The 13995-nt window shown below is 44.8% G+C and overlaps 1 protein-coding gene across 1 annotated transcript in view; it reads right to left on the reverse strand.

Moving 5' to 3' along the window:
• Nucleotides 1–13995, reverse strand: part of SSH2 (slingshot protein phosphatase 2) — a 95179-nt gene that overhangs the window by 74224 nt on the left and 6960 nt on the right. The window lies entirely within an intron of this gene.

Here is a 13995-nt window from a genome sequence, read left to right on the forward strand (position 1 = left end):
GCATCTGCGTTGGCACTCACAGGCTGCTATTGCATAACCCTGGATTCAAGCAGGAGCACAGCCGGGGAGGCTCTGCTCTATTGCAGTGGCATATCTAGAACAGAAGTGGCTGGTAGAGCTTTAACAGCAGGAGTTTAGACCCCATATCAGAAGAGGCATTGGCAGCAACGCCTCTTCACCTCTAGCCTCCATTTGGGTAGGGAAAAACCCCAAGTGTTTCAGGCGAAACTTCAAAAGGAATAGCTGGGACAGCTTTCTGTGCATGCAGGACACAAAGCAGAGCCTGTGGAGAGCAGAGGGAAAGGAACACCTGAAGATATTCCCTGGCAAGACACTGCAGAGAGAACCACAAGGTACAAAGTGTTCTCCTTGTTCACATCCACCGTCCCCGGGGTGCACAACAGCCTCCCAGCCGCCCCACTTCTGGCAGGGGACCACTGCTGCTAGAACTGGGACACAATGGTTATAAACTGCTCAGATCACTCACTTCTTTACCAAATACACCCAGGTATTAGTCACATGTAGCTGGAGCTTAAGCCAGAGCCATTGTCTTGCCTGACAGGAGCTGGTTTTTAGGCTCTCGCACGCTGTTCCTCCACAGTAGAGTTCTGCCTACGCTCTTCCAGCACTGCACGCCTACAGCAGCTGGAGATCCAAGGGTCTAAGGAGTTTCTGAGGGACTAAAGCAAGGTGGCAAATATAATGACACCTTGTCAACAGGGGTTGAAGAAAAAAGAAAAAAAAAAGAAAAAGGAACATGAAGCAGAGGAGTAGAACAGGGTTTTCTGGATGAGTCAAATATGAGCAGAACAAACTTGCATAATGAGTGACCCTTGACTTTTGTTATTTCTCCCAGCCAGCTCCTCCAAAAATCTATTTGTTATTGTTTATTTGGGTATCAGTCCAAATTGCTGTGGGAGGAGAGAAAAGGAAGAAAGGAAATGTTGTCAAGCTATTAATTCTAGTACTGTAGTCATCCAGCACTCTCCCGCTATTAACGAATCAGTGTCCTGTTTACTGCAACACTCTCTAGAGCCTGAAAGTTAAATACAAAACCAGATCTTAATTAGCCTCTTGCAAAAGTGACTCCAGCACTGTTTCTCCTCGGCCAGGATGAATTCTGCCTTTGCTTATTTGCCCACTGCTCAGTCCAGACCTGCAGTGTCATGTCACGTCCCTCTGGAGAGCAGGCAGGAGCCAGGGAAGCAGGCGTCGGGCGAGCAGCACAGCTGGGAGCATCACTCCTGAAACTTAAGCCTCTGCGAAACATTATATTGCAATAAAGGCCAGGCTGTGTCCAAAGCCAGGAGCGACTGGGGCTGCCATCCATCCTCCCATTCTCCCAGCACAGAAGTCACTTTCCTACACTTTCCATCAGTAACAGGAGAAAAGCTGTACTAAACCAGAATTCAGGGTTAACTTTGGTTATTTCCCCCTCTCAGGATGCAAGTACCACTGGCAGTGGGTACAGCTTGACCTGTCAAAGGGACACACTTCCACACAGCCACTTGCCCTCACTCTGTGCCAAACCTGGCTGTTCCCTGGAGCAGGAATGTTTGAGGCAGAAGCCCAGTGTCCAGGACAGCCTTTAATGACAGAAGGACAGAAACACTGTGCCAAAGGCAAAGGAACCACATTAGTCTTGGCACAAGCCTGGATTTGCCTGACCCCAGGAAGTTCAGTGGATGTATCAGATTTGTGGCCCTGCAGTACTTGTCTGTATAATCCCAGCCTCCTTTGTGCCATCTGTTTCCCCTTCGGCAGACTGGCCATTAGAGACTCAATGCTAAAACTCGTGTCTCCTTAGTAACAGGTTTTTGTTGATCTCTCCCACGCCTCCCAATCTTTCTATCAGTCCGGTAATCTACCAGGATTTTCCCTGCAGGGGATACATAACAGCATCAGTGGAAAAAAAAATATATGGGATGATAGAAGCACTTGAAGGCAAGGGAAGAAGGTGTACAAGGGGAGTGCACAAAGTCAGAAGAGTTACAAGTCTATGGAAACCAGATGTTCTCATTATACTGGAGCAAGCCACCAACATACCTTCTGAGTGCCAGGTTTAAGATCTCATCTGAGCACTCAGTGGTTCACTTGCTTTTTCTTAAAGAGTTGCCAATTACGAACTGTTTTCCATTAATACACCAGTCTTGAGAGAAAACACTCTACACCTACCCTGCACCCCCAAGACCATCTTCTTTAATACCTCAAAGGTAAAACCACTGCCGATCTCAACGCTGTGCAGGTAAGGAAGGACTGTATTTCCTGTCTGTAGGGACTGGCTCTTTTACAGCAGGTTTTAAGTCAGTGATTGCTGGCTGCTTTTGGTTCATTAATCCTTAAATCCCCACACTCTCTTCTTGAGGTTAATCCAGTTAAAACTCCCCTTTCCCTTTGGCTTGTGCCTTGCATAAATAACCACCTGAAGAGCAGAGCTGCAGAAGCCAATGCTCAGAGTACAGCACTTCCCAGAACTTTGTCCCACTGCAAGAGACAATACAGCATAAATACTTGCTGCTGCCTGTGCCAGAAAGGAAAATCAAGATTAGCTAGGTAAGGGCAAAAGGCACTCCTTATGGATTGCTTAAATCAGCAGGAATCAATCATCCAGTCCAATCCAAATCCCCCAGTTGCTTTCTGCCTAAAGATAACTAGAAACAGGTTTATGCTATACTAAGATAAAGCTGCCTTAAACCAGTGTAAGCCCTTATGTGAAAACCTCCCTTTTTTGGGAGTAGAGGAGAACTTGCCTTTGAGGTCAGCTCTAAATGAGATACTATTACAGCCATATAGGCCATGTGGGATTTGGAAAAGCAACACTGATCAGCAAAAGAAAATCACCTCTGTAGACTTTGCCTGGCTGGTCTGGCCCAGGCAGCTCCCTTGGCACCGAGCCCGTGGGCAGGAGAGTGAAGGCAGCACTAGGAGCAGGGAGCCAGTCTTCACCCTCAGCCTGCCAGGAGAGGCCAGTGCTGTACACAATCCAGCACATGCAGACCACGAGGACTGTCTCATTACACACAAAGCATCAACAGCCTGACCCAGTGAAGAAAACACACCCAGTAAAGGCACAGAGGAATCCCAAGAAGAGCCTTGCCCATTCCCTCCCATGTAGAGAAACAGTGCACAGAAAGCTGTGTGAAAGTGGCTGTGTGAAAGCCTGTCCTTTTCTGACAGGTGAGACCATAGTGACTTCCAATGGCACTTGTCCCCTGGGAGGAGGCCCTGGGTAACCTGGCACCCTCCCCTGCACAGGCAGTGAGCAGTTGCTGGAGAAATCCTTAAGCTGGGACAGGTTTTAGGACAGACCACATGGATCCCGCCCCTGCAGCCCCTGCATGTATCTGTGTATCTCTCATTGTGAAGCTGGGCCAGAGGCTCTGGAGCAGCAGGCATTGCCTGCCAGAGTCAAAACACTGCACATGGGCTCCCTGGTGCTTGCCAAGCTCTCCAATCTATGCACTAGAGCCAGGACTCGGACCATAAGCTCTTTGTGTTCCTGGTCATTCACAACCAAGAGAAAGAGAAATCTGGTTTTGAGGACTGTTTATCAGCCTCATGCTTCCAAGATCCTCAGTCCTGAGAGCAGTGAGAATGAACAGCCCCCTCAGCTTGCTGCCTAACCAGAGAGATAGCAAGCAGGATATGCATTCTGCCTCCCAGGGTAGAACTCGCTGAGGTGAGGAGGTGTGGGGTAAGAGGACAGCACAGGGAACCGGGTGCCTGCCCAGCTCTGCTCTGCAGCACGTTCCTGACTCCATCCGCGCGGATCCGGAGCCGCCGCTGGGTCCCTGGTGCACATTTAAATGCTCATTCTGAATGGCGGATTAGTCAGAAGTGGAATGTTTCTGCATTCACGGAGCAGCTATTTTAAGATTACATTATGCTCTCTGCTTCCATTAATAGGTACATCTATAAAAAAAAAAAGGAAAGGCGTTACACCCAGCGATGCATTTGTCTCAGACCCGAGAGCTGCATGTCCAGACTCCCAGTGCCAGCAGGGGAAAGCTGAGGAGTTGTGTTATTGACAGGCCACATTCTTCTTCACAGCCCCAGAGATCACCAGTCACCAGGCTTGCCAAATCTTGATGGAACAAGTCAAATCACTGTGCTCGGCGGCCACCTCCGCTGCAGGCCTGTCAAGCTGCATCTTCTGTGGCCCTGTTAAAGCTCCGTGGAAGTCACCAAACTGAGGGAAGTTAAAGCAGACGAGTGCAGCATCTCACGTGTCCTGCAGCTCCCGAGGAGGCTGACCCAGATACTCTCATTCCAGACACCAGTTTCCCTGCTCATGTTGCCCATGCTCCCCAGTGCTGCCTTCACTCAACCATAACCAGGGCACATCTACACCACTCTGGTGCCTCTGGATCCCCTTTGAGTCCACAGATATTGGACAAGCTGAAAGTTCACAGGAACTTGTTTTGGAGCAAACTGAGAACTCTCAGGTTTTTTAAGCTAACGAAAATCACTAAATGCTGTCAAAATTTTATGCAAAACAGAGACAATTTTAGGAAAATACACATTTATGTTTGGCCAAGACCAACCCCTCCCAATCTCTCCTGTGTGTGTTAGGAATGCAGCTGTATCCATAACATTCACACACAACCACCCATCCACCCTAACTTCCAGATTTGTTTCCTTCACCCTCTCCAAGCCTGGGCTGCGACACCAGGGTTTGATCAGCGTGGTTTTCTGAGAGGGGAGACTGGAGGAGCTAAGAGGACAAACATGGACACAAGCACTTTGCCAAACACCACAGAGAAGTTCCATGCCAATGCCACAAGGGAAGTTATTTTAACTCCAAAAATCAATACTCTTAACACGGGGCAGATTCGGTAAGGAGTCAATTTTCTGTCAACAGCTTTGCTTTTACTAACAAGTTTATTCAGATCATTTTGAAGATCAAAGCCACAAAATCTAACAGGTACAGGTATAATAAATCTCATTAAAACCAGAGCAGGTCAGCCCTCTGATGAACTTAAGCTGTAGATCCTTCTAATGCTCCTGAAGAAAGCTCGGGTGACCAGCCAAATGAGGATTCCCTCAGCTCACAAATCCACATCTTCTGAGCCAAGTGGAAATACTGTATGAGCTAAGCAAAACAGAGTTTTGTGTGTGGGTTGGTTTTCTTTTTTTTTTTTTTTAAACAATGTGAAGAGCAAGCAAAAAGCCTCAAATTATGCAGCAAAAATAATAGAGCTGAAAATAAAATCCAACTTGGAGGAAAAAAGGTGGTATAAAAACATTAACCGATGTTACTTTGATGTTGGATTCAAATCTGAAGAAATGCATTAGCCCACACAGGCATAAAAACTACAAAAAACCCAACAACTAATAGTATGTGAACTCTAGAGTACAGCTCTGCTGCAACATGATTTACACCCAACAGCAGTTGCTGTATCAAATGCAGAGGTGGAAATGCAGTAGTAGCAGTACATACATATATATAATGTATATATCTCTGCAAAACAGTATTACATGGTGTCAGGAAATTAAATAGAAGAATACCCAAATGCTTGAAAGCACTACTTTAAACAAACCTAATATGAAGTCTGACCTTGTGAGTCCTCAGTCCTGGGAGGGCTCCACTCCCACTGCACAGAGGGGGAGTGGACACGGACATCACACACAGGCAGGACAAGGAGCTGTACAGGCTCACTAACAGCACTTATAGTGCTCCAAAACTTTCGCCATTGTGGAGAAACAGTAAATTCTTGGCACAAATACAGACATTTCAACTTTGTTCATTTTACTGCAGCAATAAAGATATTGCTTTACAGATGCCACAGCTGATATGTGCAAAAAATGTGGAACAGAAAGATAGTTTCTAACTTTCTCAGTTAAAACACACCCACCCACCCACCAAGGATTAAAAAAATCTCTTCCCCCAAGATGTCAAGATATTTCTTTTACCAAAGCATTGGGTTTTCCTGGATTTTTAACTAGGATAGTAAGAACAAAACCAGGCTTTTAATGCAGAAAACATTTCTGTGAAACTATGGAAGAGGTAGAAAATCCTGGATTGCATTTAACTAGTGAGCAAGGTCACAAATTAAGTAGTCTGAGAATTTCTGGTAGCTTAGCCCTGAAATAGTTTCCCTTTTTTCCCCTCCCAACCCCCTCCACTACTTAGCTCAAAATGCAAGACCAACAAGAACACATGATACAGCTGCATTGGTAGGGGCAAATACATGGCTGAAGTCACAGGAGCACATTCTTCGGGGCTCATGAACCATCACATGACAAACATCACAAGAAGTCAATTTACTAAACTCAATTTAAACTTGAAGTTAATAATAATAATAATAACAACAAAACCCACACTGGAAATGTCTCTTAGGAAGGGAGAAGTTGCATTTGAAAGGGAAAAATAAACAACAAAGCCAAGATTAGTTCTCATGTTATTTGAAACTTTTGATTTCTAGTGCTACATACACAAGCCACTATTGCTTACTAGTCCCTGATATATACTTGTAGTTGTACAGCCTACAGCAAACAAAAAAGTTGACCAGCAGCCAGTGAAGACCTTATCAATAAGCCTCTCACAAACATACAAATATTTGAATTCAATTGCACAGACCTGAGCTAAATCCCTTCTGATTCTACATGTTTGAAAACCAGCAGCCTGTTCATTTACTATAAAGCTTATAGGTAAGAGTGACTTCTTTTTCAAAAAGAGGACATGCAATCCAGGACAAGCAAGGATGTTCCTTCTCCTTAGCTGTCACAAAGTACTGACAGCTATTCAGAGCACACACAGGCTTTGCTTCCAGTTCCAACCAGACAAATGGAAATAAAAGCAGAACTACCTGTTAACAAGATGGCACTGTACAAACTGATGATCAGTACACTTTATCTGTACTCATTTCTGTACCAGGACAAAGGAACGTGGTTTTGTTTTTTTGTTTTTTTTTAATTTCATGAGAGCTACTTTCATTGGAAAAGTCTCAAAGCTATACTAACATTTCATCCTGACAATTTAATTAGGGATTGATCCAGTTCTAGTGCTCAACATTTAGAGATCCGGAAGGCTCTCAGCTGTTTAAAAAGGTTGCAGTGATCTGCAGAGCCACCATCAAACAGATCACTGTAGACTCATCCTTGGGATTAAGTCATCTCTATTTGTGAGCCCTTATGTGATGATCTGTTACAGAGCGTAAGTACTGCATGAAAGCCTCTTCAAGGCCTTCACCACCATCTGTGAATTACATTATTAACAATGGTATGAACTTCCTAAGAGCATCTGGTTCTCTCCCCACCCCCTTCTCAAATCACTGCAAAGAGCTCTTCAGTATCAAAACAGGCTCAGGCAAAGCTGTTTTCCACTTTTCCATCTTTCCCCACCTCCTCCCGCCCTCCAGCAGCAGAGGATAGATGGGGCTCAGCTCTCCATTTCCGTGCCCTGCGTGTTTTCTGCACAACTCCTGTTATTGTTAAATAAAAATGGACCAAACCAACTCTGTGATGCTTGAACCACAGGCATTTTACTGGGAAAAGCGGAAGTTTATTCCCTCCTTTTGCAGAGGCAGCATCTGAAGAACGCTATGAACTGCTGAGGCACCGTGGGGACTGCACATTCCCACCCCGGGATTCGCTTCCCACCAGCACAATTCCTGACATTAACCAAACCCAGGCAGCAGCCATTCAGCCAACTTGAGCAGTTACTGCTGTAGCAGTAACTTCCTACACGCAAAAAGGTATTTTGTCATCCCAATCCTCCTCCCCACCAAGGATGTTTCAGCAGTTTATTCTGAAATCATGCCAGCTTCTTGTAAACAAGAAGGAGGAAGAGGCAGCATTGCCCGGGACACTGGAGCACACTCTCCACTGAACTTTGCACAGAGTTCACACCAACCAGCCTCCTTGGCTGCTCTAAGGGATCATTTACTCTTGCAGGACCAGAGTTTTCCTATCTTGCTCTTCAAACCCAGCTTCTCTTCTTGCTCTAAACATAGGGCTTCCCATCGCCTCAACTTCCTGTGCACTTCAGCAGCAGTTTTTCCACTCTGTTTTGCACAATGTGGTTCTTCAGTTGCACAACAGCTTGCAAATGCAGACATCATTACAGCCCTGTAACACACAGCATCTTCCTCTGTCTTAAGTCAGCAGCCTCGTTTCTTGAGAGAAAAGAGCCACACTATGGGCAGCTTCATAAAGACTTGTATTCAGGAGGAAACAGCATCCAAAACTAACAATCCTGCAATGTGCAGTAACAGGCAGAAAATCCTGGGCGGGGTGAGGGAGACAAAACTGCTCCTGCACAAATTCACATGAGCCTTTCTTCTAACATGCTGTTTCTCTTATGCTCATGTTTCAAATAAACAATCAGACGTATGTTGAGGTGCTCAGACAGCAGCATCTAGAACATACTCCTGCTGTAATTAAAGGCAAATAAAGAATATCTTCAAGTTTACAAAACAATGGGCAAGTATGTTTATTTGGGGTCAGCATCACTCCTGTGCTGCCTGAATCCATGCTCTCTGTGTGGGTTGTAACAGGAAGGCTGCAGTTACTGCTGACCTCAAGCTACATCAGGGCAGGAAGCCTCCAGGGCCCTTCTGCCAGGATTTAATTTCATATTGGTCCCTCTGCTTTGGATGGTGGGTGAGGCTGAAGATGGACCACTACCCAAACTCCTGGGAAAGGCCACGGCTGTGTTTTAATGCAGCCATTTAAAAAAGTCAAGAGAGCCGTAAGAAAATCAAGCGAGTTTTTATGAGTGGCTTTAGAGGGATGGCTTAACAACAGAATCCCACTCTTATTCCCTACAGCTTACTGGGAGGGGTGCAGGGAGAAGAAAAGCCAAGAAACTGGCAAGTCTTGGAGCAAATTAGTGGCAATTAGAGATAGGCTCTGCCAAGCCCAGCTCCCAGCACACAGTGGGAGCACAGCATCTGATCAAGAGGATTTTTACAACATCAGTATCTGGAGCAACTAAATTTGGAATGAATTCCCATCTTCCAAACAGTATGTACAGGTGACCATGTAATCGAATTAACCAATATCTTGCTAAATCAGTGCATTGAATATTACCCGCTGAGCTCATTTTTGGAGGCAGTTCAACGCCTCACTTCTAGGACTGATGTCAGTGTCACATGCTTGGAGGGGATCAGTCTGCAGCTGGATATTTTAAAGCCTTCTATTAGGAGCACAGAAAAGTCAGCGGATTTCAACAGCATCAGCTGAAGAATTTGTGTCTTATCATAACAATTTAGCCACCAGACCCCACTGTCAATATCTCTGTGAGAATATCAGGCTATTTCAGACAGTTCCCCCTCCCTCCACTTTAAGGCAATAGAGGGAAACTCAAGAGTGCAGCAACTGAGTTGTGTTTCAACAGAGAAAGTTGGGTTTCAACAAAAAAGGAAATCAACAGAAAGACATGGAAACAGGAAACTCTTGCTGATTCTGACTGCCTCCTGATAAAATAATTAACTTTTGAGAGACTAAACTCAGCAGTTGTAAAAATACACAAACAAACAAACAATAGCAGGGCAAAGGATGCTGAGCATCAGTAGCACAAACCGTTCAGGCAGCAACATTCAACCCCTGAGTTCAAATCCCATTCACTCACAGACCAACTGTGATGTCATCTTTTATTCTGACATAATGCAGGATGTCACTGAGGTTCAGTGGCAAGTGTTCATGCAGGATCTGTGAGGTCTCCACACTTTGATGCTCTCTGCTTGCACTTTGTACCAACAAGCAGGAACAGATTTGCATTACACAAATAAGCAGTGTCTTCATTGTGCAACCACATGCGACTTTTTTGGAGAAAAACAATGCTGAAATACAAGGAGTGCTGTGTGCATCAGGCTGCAGAGTGGGTGGCAGTGATGTTGTCAGAAAGCACTCGGCACTGCTTACCTCCACACCCATTGACTTCAGCAGAAGGCTACATACGAAAAGTCTCTGAAGATGAAGCTGAAGTGTTCCCTAACCCATGGCGCTGTCCATACACTATACTTAAGAAAGAGACAAAACAAAAACCACACAAGTGAAGCAGCTTGAAATTGCAGGTTTTGGTTTGTTTTTTTTTTAAAGACTCCCTATTCCAGTTAAGAAATCAGACTACACAGTTGTGAGCAAGCCCTTCCCCACACCATCAGAGCCTTTTTCATCTCTGGAGTGTAGGATGGGAACCACGGTATTTTACTGCATGCTTACAGTGCTCCCAGAAGACCTTGGATGAAGTTGCCTTAAAGCTTCTAGTTCTGCTCAGCTGTTAAATTGTTCAGTGAGGCTGGCTGGGTTAGTCAGGGGCTGTACCAAAACCCACAGCCCTCACGTGCAACACAGGGAGATTCCCTGGGAGCTTCCCTCCATAAAGTTCACAACCTCCGCCTCTGTTTCCTGAGCAGCTCAGTTCACCCTCACCCAGGCTACAAGCTGCATTTGTAATAGTTTTAAGGAGAGTCCAAGGCAAGAAGCTCTAAATCTCCATGAATGTGAAGCCCATACACAGGATCACAGAGCAAGGAGCAGCTGAGGTACCTCCAGAGGAAATGGCACAAAGACCAGGCACTTGAACTTCAGTGTGAAGACCCTCCTGGCATTGTGACCCTATGGGAGCATAAATGCATTTGGTGCACAGGCTGCAGCTGGGGTCAGGGAAGGTTTTTATAACCAAGACAAACTCCCTCACAGTGTTCCAGCAGTTAAGTCCCAGAGGCCTGTGACTATTTTCAGACTGTAGTTTTTATCCCGGGCAGCCACTCGAAGAAAGCAGAGACCAAAGGAAATAACAAGATCCTTCCATGTACAAGCTCTCATTTAGCTGCTTGTGGTTCAGCAAGACATTCCCTCTCATTTTAAGATGAGGTTTATAAATTCAGTGCACCTCAAAGGTTTTAGAGTGAGCAGAATGCATCCTTCATTCCAAACTATCCCATTTGCAGCCAGAACTCCTCTCCACAGAGCTCAATTTTTTTTTTCAGAGGTTTGAAGCTCTTTGGCAGTTATGTGCAGCTCGGACCAGCCTGCACATTTCTCTCTTTCTCTCTCTCTCTTTTTTTTTTTAATTTTAGACTTAATGTAGCATGTACTCTCAGAAAGGTTTACAATGCAGCCTTTTGTAGTTAACTTGCTCCAAGCTGGGCCACTGCCAGGTTGTTATCAATGACATTTTAAGGCAGATGAATGAAGTTCTTATTATGGTGACAAGCAGAATTGTGATATGGCACATGCATACACTGAAAGAAGAGAGCTTGCTATTAGTTTGTCAGGTTAATAAATAAATAGCGATTTCATGAATAAAAGCCTTTTATTAGGAAACAAATGAACAAAATTAATATTTATAAAGCTTTAGTGCTTTAGAGCACCCTTTAAAATAACATTATTCCATTTCAGTCCTAGCCACCATCACGGATGAGAGATTCTTGAACACAGCTTCCCCTCCTAATTCTCTTATCATAGCAGGGCAAGGCAAGAGGCAAAGCTGTGCCTTCTGAAATGTTCAGGCCAGACTCAGGCCTGTTCCACTACTCTGTCACAAGGAACTCCTCTGGGTTCTGCCAATATCGAAGGCCCATGACAGCAAACATTTCTGTGACATCTTCAGGACTGCAGCTAAAGGCTGCACCTGTTGGAAGAGCTGTTGGTTCCTTATCAGAGCAGGAAGTTCTCACGTTTTGCACAGCGAGCTTCCCCAGCACACAGAGCACTGAACCCGCGCCAAGGCAGGAGAGCGATGCTGCGCCTCAGCCAAAGCGCCCGCGAGCAACGCTCGGCTGGGGAATCACTCCCCATCTGCCCCCAGAAAAGACTCCTCACTAATGCCCTGTTGATAACTCTCACTGCTTCAGGGTTCCTCAGCATCTCCCACAGCATGTGCAGAGAATGTTCACCACCAGAGTGATGTTTCAGTGTCCGGGATGTCCCACATCACAGCGAGTACATGAGATTCTGACACATCCAGATCACTTCTCACCTCAAGCTGTCTTTGCACTTACTCCCTTCAGCTCGAGGTGTTCTCTGCTCATCTGTCCTAAAACCAAACCTTTGCAAGTTTAAACTCTAAACAAGCTGAGTAGTTTTGGTTTGGGTTTTGTTCCGAGGTTTTGCGGGGATGTTTGTAGGGAGGGGGTTGTTTAATTTTGGTTTTATTGGGTTTTTTAATACTTTACTTTTTAAATGAGGCACTTCTCAAGTTTAAAATCAAGATGTGAACAAGTACTCGAGCTTAAAAATTTATTTTGGCTCATGCCATCTTCTCCTCAAATACTAAAAAAAGAGTCATCAAACTTCTCCCTTCTCCTCAAGGCAAAGTCAAGTCTGAACTTTCTCACTCATAAGAGAACCAGACAGAAACTGCCCCAAAATAACCATCTCAGCCATCTACAGTCAACATGAACAGATCTAAGTTAAACAGAGCTTCCTCCCTACAAGAGCAGTTTCTGGGGTATGTGTAAAAGAAAAAAAAAAATTCTACTTCAAAGACCAGAAGTGTGGGTTGCAGAAGCCTGTGGCACAGTTCTTATCTCTGCAGCATGAAGCACATGTAGAGATCAGGGATCTGTAAAATGTTTGTGAAAAATATTCATTTCACCCACTGAGACGATGCAAACTCTATTCCAGTCATACTATGAACGTTAACTTGTAATGCCTCCCTTGCCTTACAGTTTATATAACCATGCCCAACTTTTGGGAGGGCATTTGAAAATATGCTCTCTTCATTCTTCCCTGATGCTCCTTTATTTGAGATTCAGGAGCAGAGAGAAGCTGCACAGGACAATTCATTCCCAGGACACCACTGAGGCAGTGACACAGCAAAGTGCTGAGGGACACGATGACGGGTGGACACAAAAAGCAAGAGAAAATATATTAATATTTGATTCCCATGTGCAGCTGTACTGACAAGTTCATGCAAAATTAGACTCGACCCACACTACAGGGGTAGCTGCTGTCTGAAGATTCATTAAGAGCTGGAATTCATGCTTAGACATTCTATGAACTGCTGCAGAACCAAAATACTATCACAGAGGAAGAAATGCCACAAAGAACAAAAAAGTCTAAGTTGTCCTGTTTCACTTCACTTTTTGAAGTCACAAGCTTGCTCTCCCACATAAGCACAACTCGGCTGAAAACAAAAACAGAGGAAACTCCCAGTAACGAAACTCACTAGATGTTACATAAGAAAAATATTTGTTCAGAAAGTGAATTAAATCTTTGTCAACCATTCTGCAATGTTAAAGGGCAAACGGGAGGGCTGTCATTTCAAGGTTTGCACTTCACTCAGGAAGACAATATAATACAGCACCTAGGTAGCTGTTCCATACCACAGTTTGAAGCACTGTACTTAAATACTGTGGTTACAGCACCTCTGAAGAACATGCCCAGAGCTGTTTGTCTTTAAACTATTTTAAACTGTTGAGGAGGACTGCGGAAAGGAAAACAAAACCAAAAAGACAACAACAGAAACAAAGAAAAAAAACAAAAAAAGAATCAATCCTTATTCCAGAAACACCTTTATCTCCTCACCTAGCATTTCCTCTTGTAATTAGGTTTAGCTCCTGTCTGTAGGTCAGAGAGCTGAGTCATTTCCCTGCCTGCCCCACAGCTACTCATGAGCTAAATTTTCAGTGTGACACCCTGTTTCCTACAGAAGACACTCCAGAACTTGGGACTGCTGCAAGGGAACAGCAGGCTCAAAAGGATACCTGCTACCACACAAGAAGCTCACAGACACCTGCTGACTCTCTGCAGTCCTTTCAGTAGCTTCAGAGACCCTTGGGAAACTCCATCTTCAAATGGACTGAGCCAAAGGGTTGGTCCTGCAACACTCAGAAGACCTCAAACTATCAACAAAGCTCTCCTTTGGAAAGCAAAGTATTTTACACATGGAAGACATATGCCTTATCCCTCCCTCTCATCACCACTAAAAGGCTAAGAGATGAAAAGCCTAACAGGTTTTGGTTTTTTCATGAAGAATCCTAATATGCACATTTCTCAGATGTCAGACACCGAAGCCAAACCAAGCTAGTTGAACAAGTCTTA

Source organism: Manacus candei, unplaced genomic scaffold, assembly GCF_025592945.1.
Source record: "Manacus candei isolate 608988 ecotype Guabito, Panama unplaced genomic scaffold, ASM2559294v1 h1tg000076l, whole genome shotgun sequence".
NCBI classification, from domain to species: Eukaryota; Metazoa; Chordata; class Aves; order Passeriformes; family Pipridae; genus Manacus; species Manacus candei.